The sequence below is a fragment of the Cupressus sempervirens genome, chromosome 8 (genome assembly GCF_028749045.1).
Source record: "Cupressus sempervirens isolate cs-2001-9-10 chromosome 8, ASM2874904v1, whole genome shotgun sequence".
NCBI lineage: Eukaryota > Viridiplantae > Streptophyta > Pinopsida > Cupressales > Cupressaceae > Cupressus > Cupressus sempervirens.
This window is the reverse complement of record NC_143125.1, coordinates 522,294,511-522,303,939: the sequence shown is the minus strand read 5'-3', so window position 1 is coordinate 522,303,939 and position 9,429 is coordinate 522,294,511.

The window sequence follows — 9,429 nt, the reverse complement described above, 5'->3', positions numbered from 1 at the left end:
GCTTCTTCAACTTAGGCAAACCTCTAACTTTTCTCATGTTACTGATACTAACCAAGTTATCAAAATTAATATGAAATAACCTCTTGTGTTATAGCCACACATCATTTTACAATTAGACAAGTAGCATCCTCTATATCAAGATAGAATAGATTACTCCTAGTTTGATCACCCTTTCCAATCAGTTTTCCATTAGCATCATATATCTTAGCAATCTTGTTTTCAAACTCAACATTACATCCTGAATTATTCAATTGTGACACACTCAATAGATTATAGTTAAGTCCTTTAACATAGTAAGAATTGTCATGTAGAATCTTTTTTGTGAGTTTGATAGAGTCTTTTCCTTTTATCAAACATAGTGCATCATTACCAAATCTTATGCTATTTTTATCATAAAAATTCAACGTAATGAACTTACTTTTATCTCTGGTCATGTGATGTGAACACCCACTGTCAATGATCCATCTGTCATTCTTGTTCACACAAGACAAAGGGCAATTGCCTCATCTTTGTTGGATTTGTCCTTCATTGCAACATACACCACTTCATCATCATGTTCATCATATTCATCTTTTGTTTCCTCTTCAGCAATGTAGCAAGACTTCTTGGCTTTTTTCTTTGTAATCATTTTTGTCTTCATCTCTTCTACTTTTGTACTTGTCACCACCTCTGTAGTTCTTCTTCTCTGGACATCTAGCAGTAATATGGCCAACTTCATTACAATTGAAACAAATGATAGGTAGTTTACCTTTAAACTTTCCTTTACCTCTGTGAAATCTCCTTGTTAGTAATGCTTCAAGTTAATCTACGTCCTCCTCATCTGTATCACTATCACTAGACACATACTTTGTCTTTTTCTTTGTCTTCTTCTCATTAGGTTCCTTCAATGACAGCTTAGCTTTGAAAGCAGATTCAATATTTTCAAGCTTGTAATTATCAAAGTTAGATAGCTCAAAAGTAGTGAGCCTACCTACTAGACCTTCAAGAGATGGAGTATTCCCTAGTATACATCTCAGTTCTTGTATTGCAGAAAATCTAATAGCATATATAGGCAGTAGAATTCTTAAAACTTTTCTTAATATAGTATCATCATCTATTGTACCAGTAGCTCCTCTTATTGCATTAACAACATCTTTTATCCTTGAGCAATATTGAGCAACATTTTCATCTTCTTGCATTCTCATATCGTCAAACTTACCTCTGAGACTTTCAGCTTTGGCTCTTAAAACATTCTTGTCTCCTCCATAGATGGTGTTTAAAGCATCCCACATTTTCTTTGAACTATCAAGACTTTTGATATCATCAAATTTAGCATAGCTTAGGGCAGAGGCAATCTCCAACATTGCCTAGTTGTGTTATTTCTTCTTTTTCATATCCTCGGCAATTAGGACTCCAACAAGATCAACATGCTCAATAGTGATGGTAGATTCTGCATGATCTCCAAGTACTCCAAGGTGTAGCTTCATCAAAATTTTCCATGCAAGAAAGTTATCTCTATTGAGCATGCATGCATCCATAAGGTTATGCAATCACTTAAAACTTGTAGTTTACTGTCAAATCAATTTGCAGAAATGTAAACATGAAACATAATAAATTTAGCAACACATTTGACACAATGATTTATGTGGAAACCCAATTTGGGAAAAATCACTAGTAACATGCTACTCTTTTTCACTCTTCTGAAATGATGCCCTGTGAAAGGCCAATATTGTTAAAGGTTACAGTACACACTGTAAAATGTGACCCTGTTAAAGGATTTCAATCACCCTGTTAGGAGTGAGCCTTGTTAGAGGACTTTAGACTATTCACTTAGAATGTCACTCAGTTAAAGGATTTAAAAATAGTTGTTAGGTCAACCTTAATCGAAAGGATTTACCCTAGACTGATACAATTATTAGAGTGTAACAATAAGGTTTGATCTAATAACAACTTACAACTCTATTTGCAGATTACAAATCTTTGTTTCAATCCTCCATTATGCTTGTCTTTCACACATTTTAGCTCTAATAGCTTGTTCACCCTTCAAGCATCCATACTCTTAAGCCTTCTTGCTTAACATGCCAATGCAGACTCTTCACTTAGGTCACTTGATGAAGCAATACCCTTGACTCCTTCTCTTCCTTAGGTTCTCGCACATGACAACCCTTGCTTCTGACCAGTCGTCCCTATAAATAGAGAATTAAGATCTTTTGTCATTCATTCTCCATCGTCCAATTTAGGGTTAGGACAGATTAGGTAGGATTCAATGAATCTACCCTTCATTCCATAACACTTCTAGAAACTTCTCCTTCAATCCTCTTTGAATTCATCTCAAAATGGTTTACCATGAATTATGTGCCACTAGTTCATCAATCTTATCTTTCACTTGGTTCACACAATCCAAGAAAACAAACTTGTTGCCTCAAATCCATCAAATTCATGATCTTTCTAATAATGTTGACACTCGGAATTAACTTGCTTCTAATGCTCGACATTTACTACATTGCTCGGCATCCTCTGTAAAATGACTCGACACGTCCATTAAAGTTTATTGGTGTTCGGCATCAACTAAACTTTACTCAACATCCACTATTTTTCTCGGCATACACTAAAATAGACTTTTACTCGGCTCCAACTAATTTTTTGTTGGCTTGCATGGACTTTTCTTGGCACCTACTATCCATTCAGTCAAGCTTGGAAAAAAAAAATTATTTAACTTGTTCTTCTGAACTTGCTTAGTGTAACCAACCTTTGCAACCTTAAGTAGATTATCAATGCACTATGATATCACTGTCTTAGTTGATTATTGTACTCCTTTTCATATCATAACTCATCCTTTCCTTTAGGTGCTTTTGTTACATCTTTTTTATCAAATCCTATTCATCAATCAAACAAGTGATAGTAGTTAAATCATATAAGCAATTGCCTTACTAACAAAATAGCAGGTTTGACATCAGTGACAAAATAATGATTGAAACACATTTATCATACTTGTATCAACCTGTTTTCAACAATCTCCTTCTTCAACAATATTATCCATAGTAATTAATTTTAAAATTCTAACTAAACTAAATTATCTTACAAATAATATATAAACATACAAACTAACTAAAAACTTTTTTTTAAAAAGCACCTACTTGATTCTGTCAAAAGCCCTAATTGCCCTCTCCAAGCTCTCTAGAAATTGTTGTAGTGAAACTGAGTAGCTAAGGGCTCATTCACCCTATATATAGACTAAAGAAGGTCCAATCAAACCCTTTTGGCCATGTAAGTGTCACATCGTTGCCACATGGGTTCAATTGAAAGGGTTTCGTTCAGACCCCTTCCATTCGTAACCATTTCATCCATAACCCCCTCAGATGTCCTAAAAGATGGCATATATTTGTACTTTTACCCACCTACAATTTCTTGACCAATGCTTACAAGTGTACACGTTATCTTCTACCCCTTCTTCATTTCACATTAACATAAAGTTACGTTTGTAACAATCATTGTATTAATGAATGTGAAATATATTAATTACACCATTGTCATGGGACATGGGACTCCTCACTTGGCAAGATTGACAAAGAATTGGTGAGAAAAGATAAATAAAAGTTTATAAAGAAATAACAAGTAATAACATTAAAAGCACAAGTAGTCCCTTCTTTTGTACCATCGCAAATTTTTTTATTTTTTTATATTAATAATCTCTTGCGAAATTAGTAAGGTCTACAATCAATTCATTTTTAGAGTTGCAATTTCTAATTTTATAAACATCATCTCAATTTCAAATGCATGTAAATCGATAGTGATATATTTATTCTAATTTAATCAAAATTATTCATACTATTTATCAAGGTTGTCCTTTATTGTATTAAAAAACTTTCATGGTTTTATTTTTATAATTAGGTGATAGGCTATTACAAGTGAAAAACCTTTCAACAGAGTTCAATTCCTCCCTTCGAGAAAATAGTTGTGGTGACAAAAAATTTATGGGGTTAGAATACTCACTGAAATGTTTGGGTCCAATTCGACTTTCGTACTAAACTTGGCTTCCAAGCAACCAAAAGTTGTTACAAAGTAGAATATGATTTAAGATTGTTAAATGTGTTAGATCATGTCGTCCAAAATTTCACTAGCTCTGTTAAAGGTTTTAAAAAAATATGGTGCTCGCTACACAAAATGTGACCACTTACTATAAAGGGAGCACAATGACACCTTGACAATATTAACAATCTTATGTTGACCAGTATTTATTAAGCCAATAGGCTTTGTGTGAGAGCTGTTGAAGTTTCTATTTTTCCTTTAATATTTTTTTGGTAGTTTTCTCATATATTCTATAAAATGTTAAACAAGCATAATTTGCTTCTTATTTGTGCTTGTTGTAGGGTAAGTACAATTGTGACACTTTTTGGATTACTTGTACTAACTAGTTATTGAATGAGCTCTACTCTACCAATTAAAATTTATTCTTTTAAATATCTTTTAATAAATATTATGTTTCTTTAAAACTACATGCTAATTTTTTAACTCTAAAATTTCTATATACTAATTTTTCAAATTTTGATTGGATGAATGATTTGGAGTCTTATATGTTGATTTGTGAATTTGTAATATATGATTCTTTATAAATTATGTAAATTGCTTTCTCTTATCCTTTGAGCACATTTCTTTGCCCCCTATATCTATATTATAGGGCCATATTGTCTCTCCATTATCTATTTATTCAAAAGTACATTAAATTTCTATTTATGGGACCATATTGTCCATTATCTATATATTCAAAAGTGCATTAAATTTCTATTTTTATACTTCAAGATTTTTACAATAGTTTTAAAAATCCATATACCTAACTATTAAACCTATACATTATAATAGTATAATTAATAATTTGATCTTGTTGTACGTATAATAGTTTTTAAAATCTATATAGATAACATTAAAACTATACATTATAATTAATAATTAATAATTTCATCTTTTTTATGTTTCTAGAACCATTATAAATATGTTGAAAATATATTACTATTAAATTAGTTAATTGGCAATTTATATTAACATTAAATATCAAGAAAGTAATATAATATTCATTATATTCTAATAAATCAATTGATTTCAGGATTCCTATCATTTAATGCACATTTATCTCCTAAGTATGTAAAATCACAACAACATATGCAAAATAAATATTTAGTCCATTAAATTATATTGCTAAGGTCTCTATATTAAACATTAAATATTATAAAGGTATTATCATATCTATTCACCTTGTGTATATGAATTTTTGTATTATATAAAGCTTTGTAGTAACATGTATCCTACATAACTAAAGGCAAGTACTTGGCCACTATGTGGCGCTTGTTTACATAAGCATATAAGAATTTGTCTCCCCCTATGGCTCATTTGTTTAAAATAGTTATTAAGTGACAATTATCAGGTTTCTTATCAACTATTTTAAATATTGTAGGCCATAGTGGTTGTACCTAAATTAATTATGTGGGACATGCAAATATATTTTTCTTAGTTTTTCTAGTTTTAGATTAAAAATTTGCATCGACTCTTGCACACATTTTTATATAAACATAAACAAAATTCTGCAACAAATATGAATAATATTCTTTAGTTGTTAACCCATTATTAGAGTTTGGCATGCATTTTATTTCACCAGCACTTAACCCAAGTACAAAACCCCTTATAAGATGTACATATTTACGTTGCATGCACATAATGACACGAAAATATTTGCATAGGCTAAATTTTTTTTTTAATTAAAATTTAATTTTGCATGATAGAGGGTGTAGAAAAATTGTCTTAAATTTTTTAAAATTTATTTTTCATGATTTGAGGTTGTCCTTTTCATTAATTTCATTCAAAACTTGTATTTAAATTATATATTTATTATTAATTATATATTTAGTATTTTTCATGAAAATATTTGATTAATTATACATTTATTATTTTTTCATGCTAAATTTTTGAGGTAGTATCATCACTTGCAATTATTATTAATCATAGAGATAAATTATAATGAGTTTATTCTTGATAATAATAATAAAATTATTTATTTTATTTGATTTATAGAATGACTTTTCATTAATTTCATTATGGATTTAGATTACGTTAATCAATTCACAACAATCAATCTTTTTCTAAACAAACTAATATTAAATTTGAAGTTAATTATTTAATTTATAATATTGATTTTAATTATTATAAATAATATTTGGTGTAAATATTAATATATTAAGTTATATTATTCATATTTATTATTATTTTAATTTAACATATTGTATATATTATTGTTAATAATATATTATCAATGTATTTCTTATTAGTATTTTCCACTCATACATAGACACTTTTTATTTCTATATAGAACATTCATCATAATCTATATGGCTATTTATGACACTTTATAGTCAATAAGTAATGTTGGGCTCCTAGCATTATATGTGACATTTTGATGATGTGTTATGTACACCGCAGTATATATATATATATATATATATATATATCGCCTAATTGTTGCATGCGCATAACCGTGCAATTGCTAGTTTATTTCATTGCAGTGAAATAATTTTAAAAACATATATATGTAATGAAAGTCATGTAGAAGGAAAATAAGTTTTACAACTATGTGTTCAATTAAGGTTTTAAAAAACCCATCCAATAATTCAATTACTTTAATAATGGATACAATTTAACAAAGTTCACTTAAAAATATTGAAGTGTACTATCTAGAAGGTAAACATGCATATTCTTCATGGCTTTGTAATAGACATCCTAACAATTGTCATTTGTTTTAAGATATTATAAATTCCTTAGGAGTGATCCATGGAATTTTCACAAGCTCGCGACCTAAAGCTATGGATTCAATGCATGTTTATGGAAGGACATTGGGGTGTGCATATTTTAAAATCCTTTTCAAGTTGACTACTTAATAAAAATAGGCCATCCATTAGATAACAAAGATGTGAACATGCAATTTTCTCAAGAATAAATATGTCAATCAAATCATAACCATCAATTATTTTCCCAATTAAGACATGCACAATCTCATCAAATATTAGAGAACATACTAAAGTACAACCAAGTCAAGAATAGTGATAACTCTTGATGACATGCACATATAAACATAGCATCATATGACAAGAAAAATTTTGACAACTCAATGCACCTATTTGCTACCAATGACGTAGTCAAGCTACATAATAGGATGTACAAATATTCAAATTGTCCAGTCACAACTTGAGAAATAGGTCCTTCTGAGAAAAAGCCAATGCATCATGCTATCAACAAACATATGGACAAGAGCAGGGCTTGTAAATGGTGCTCTTGGCAAAGTAACAACCCACCTAACATTCTGATGTATGTTGCAGCGAGAATTGAAAATGATCGTGACCCACCATTGAAAAAGATGACCTCAAAGTTGTGTTGATTGTTCATGTATCGCTAGGTAGTTGACAACAAATACCACTCACAATGGCATGAGCTATAACCATACACAAATCCTAATGGCCAACTCTACAAAAAGCAATAATTGGCATTGACATAATGAAGACTTGAGGCTAGACATTCACATCCATGTCACGAGTCAAGTCACTAAGCAACCTTCACATTCAAGCAATGTTTTCCTTCAAGAGATTCTTAAAAATGCAAAACAATCTATATATAATTTTAAAGAAAAAATAAATCAACATACTTGCAACAACTTTCTTTGTGACAAATCAAATATTGCAAATTCAAAGCAATCATCTCCACATTTTTGTTAAATATGCATTTTACACTAGGAAAATAAAAAATAAATTTTCTTATTCATGATTATTTATTGTTTATCTATAGTTCAATAATATGCTAATTGCAAATCTCTCTATCAGTGTAACCACTGCACCTCCTTTTGGTACAAATGCTAATTATAAAATTTATTAAATTGAAAGTGCAATTGAAATAAAACACAAATGAATTTCAAAACAATGTAACTACAAACACTTAATTGATAATAGGCATATCTTGGAACAAGGTTTGTTCGTTGAACTTGCAAACTACCTAACAATAAGATGTTGTCAAAGTTCAAACCATATATTTACAAATTTATGTTTAAAACAATTATAATGTTATATTTATGTGTAAAGGTACATAAAATATATTTATCAACAAACATACACATGATTAGTCAAATAATTAAAAGAAAAACATAGAATACACATAACATATTAGTATTCAAATAACTAAAAGCAAAAAGAAAATGTTAATTTCTCATAACCTAGTTACAAATTAATTGCAAATAAAAATTCTATATGATTTATAACAACCAATACTATGGATTAATTAACAAAATAAGAAGCTAAAAGAAAAATATAAGGCGTATAAAAAGACAATAACATAGAATATTCATGTAGGAAAAAATCAATCTTCCTTTGACCCTAACAACCTTCTCTTCAAGAATCCAATGCAAATTTCAATCTCGCACGTTAAATTATATTTAAATTTACTTTTACTCAATTTCACAAAACTTAGAAATATATATAAAAAAACAAAATTATTGATGAACATGAAATTCAAAATGATTTGAAACAACTTCACTCCCTTTATAAGTATGAGACATTTTCTACAAGAAGTCAAATTGTTATATTACTATTAGGATTTAACTATGTAGTTTTTGAGTCAAAATCATTGACCCATGTTTCATGAGTAGTGGTTCATAGGAACCCATCTCTCATGAGAGTAAATGGAACACTTAGCAATCATTGGATCTAGGTTATGCTCACAGAGGTGAAGCGTCGACACTTCTCAGGAGGTCACTCATCCTAGTACTACTCTGGTTGGAGCACACTTAACAATGGAGTTTCCTTCATGGGGTTGCAAGCAAAGTGGGATTAACTATGGAGGAAACTCTGTAGTTAAGTGCGCTCAAGTTGTACTCAGACATGTGACATTCCGAAAAGTCGTAACGCTTCACCTCCATGAACATCACCTAAATCCAGTAAGTGCTAAGTGTTCCATTTATTCTCACAAAAAATGGATTTGTGTGAATCACGTACTCATAAAACATAGGTCAATAAATTTGACTCAAACTACACATTTGAATTGTGATTTCACTTTGAACTAAACCAAAAATCAACAATAATTATATTCTTTTAAAGGGCGTAAAAAGTTGGCGACAAAACACAAAACAATTGGCATCTACTATACGTACTTTCTTGAAATTAAACGGAAAAGCGCGATTTTGCATCAAGGCTCTCAGCCATGAAAAAATAAATAACTATTAAAATTAGTCAAAAAGTAATATTAAATTTCGTAAAGATTAACTTCTAGCCCGGAGGAACGCATGCATTTCCAATGAATAGATTGTTCAGTTTTCCTATAAATACATGGAAATTAAACTAACTTCTAGCCCCGAGGAACGCATGCATTTCCAATGAATAGATTGTTCAGTTTTCCTATAAATACATGGAAATTAAACATTGT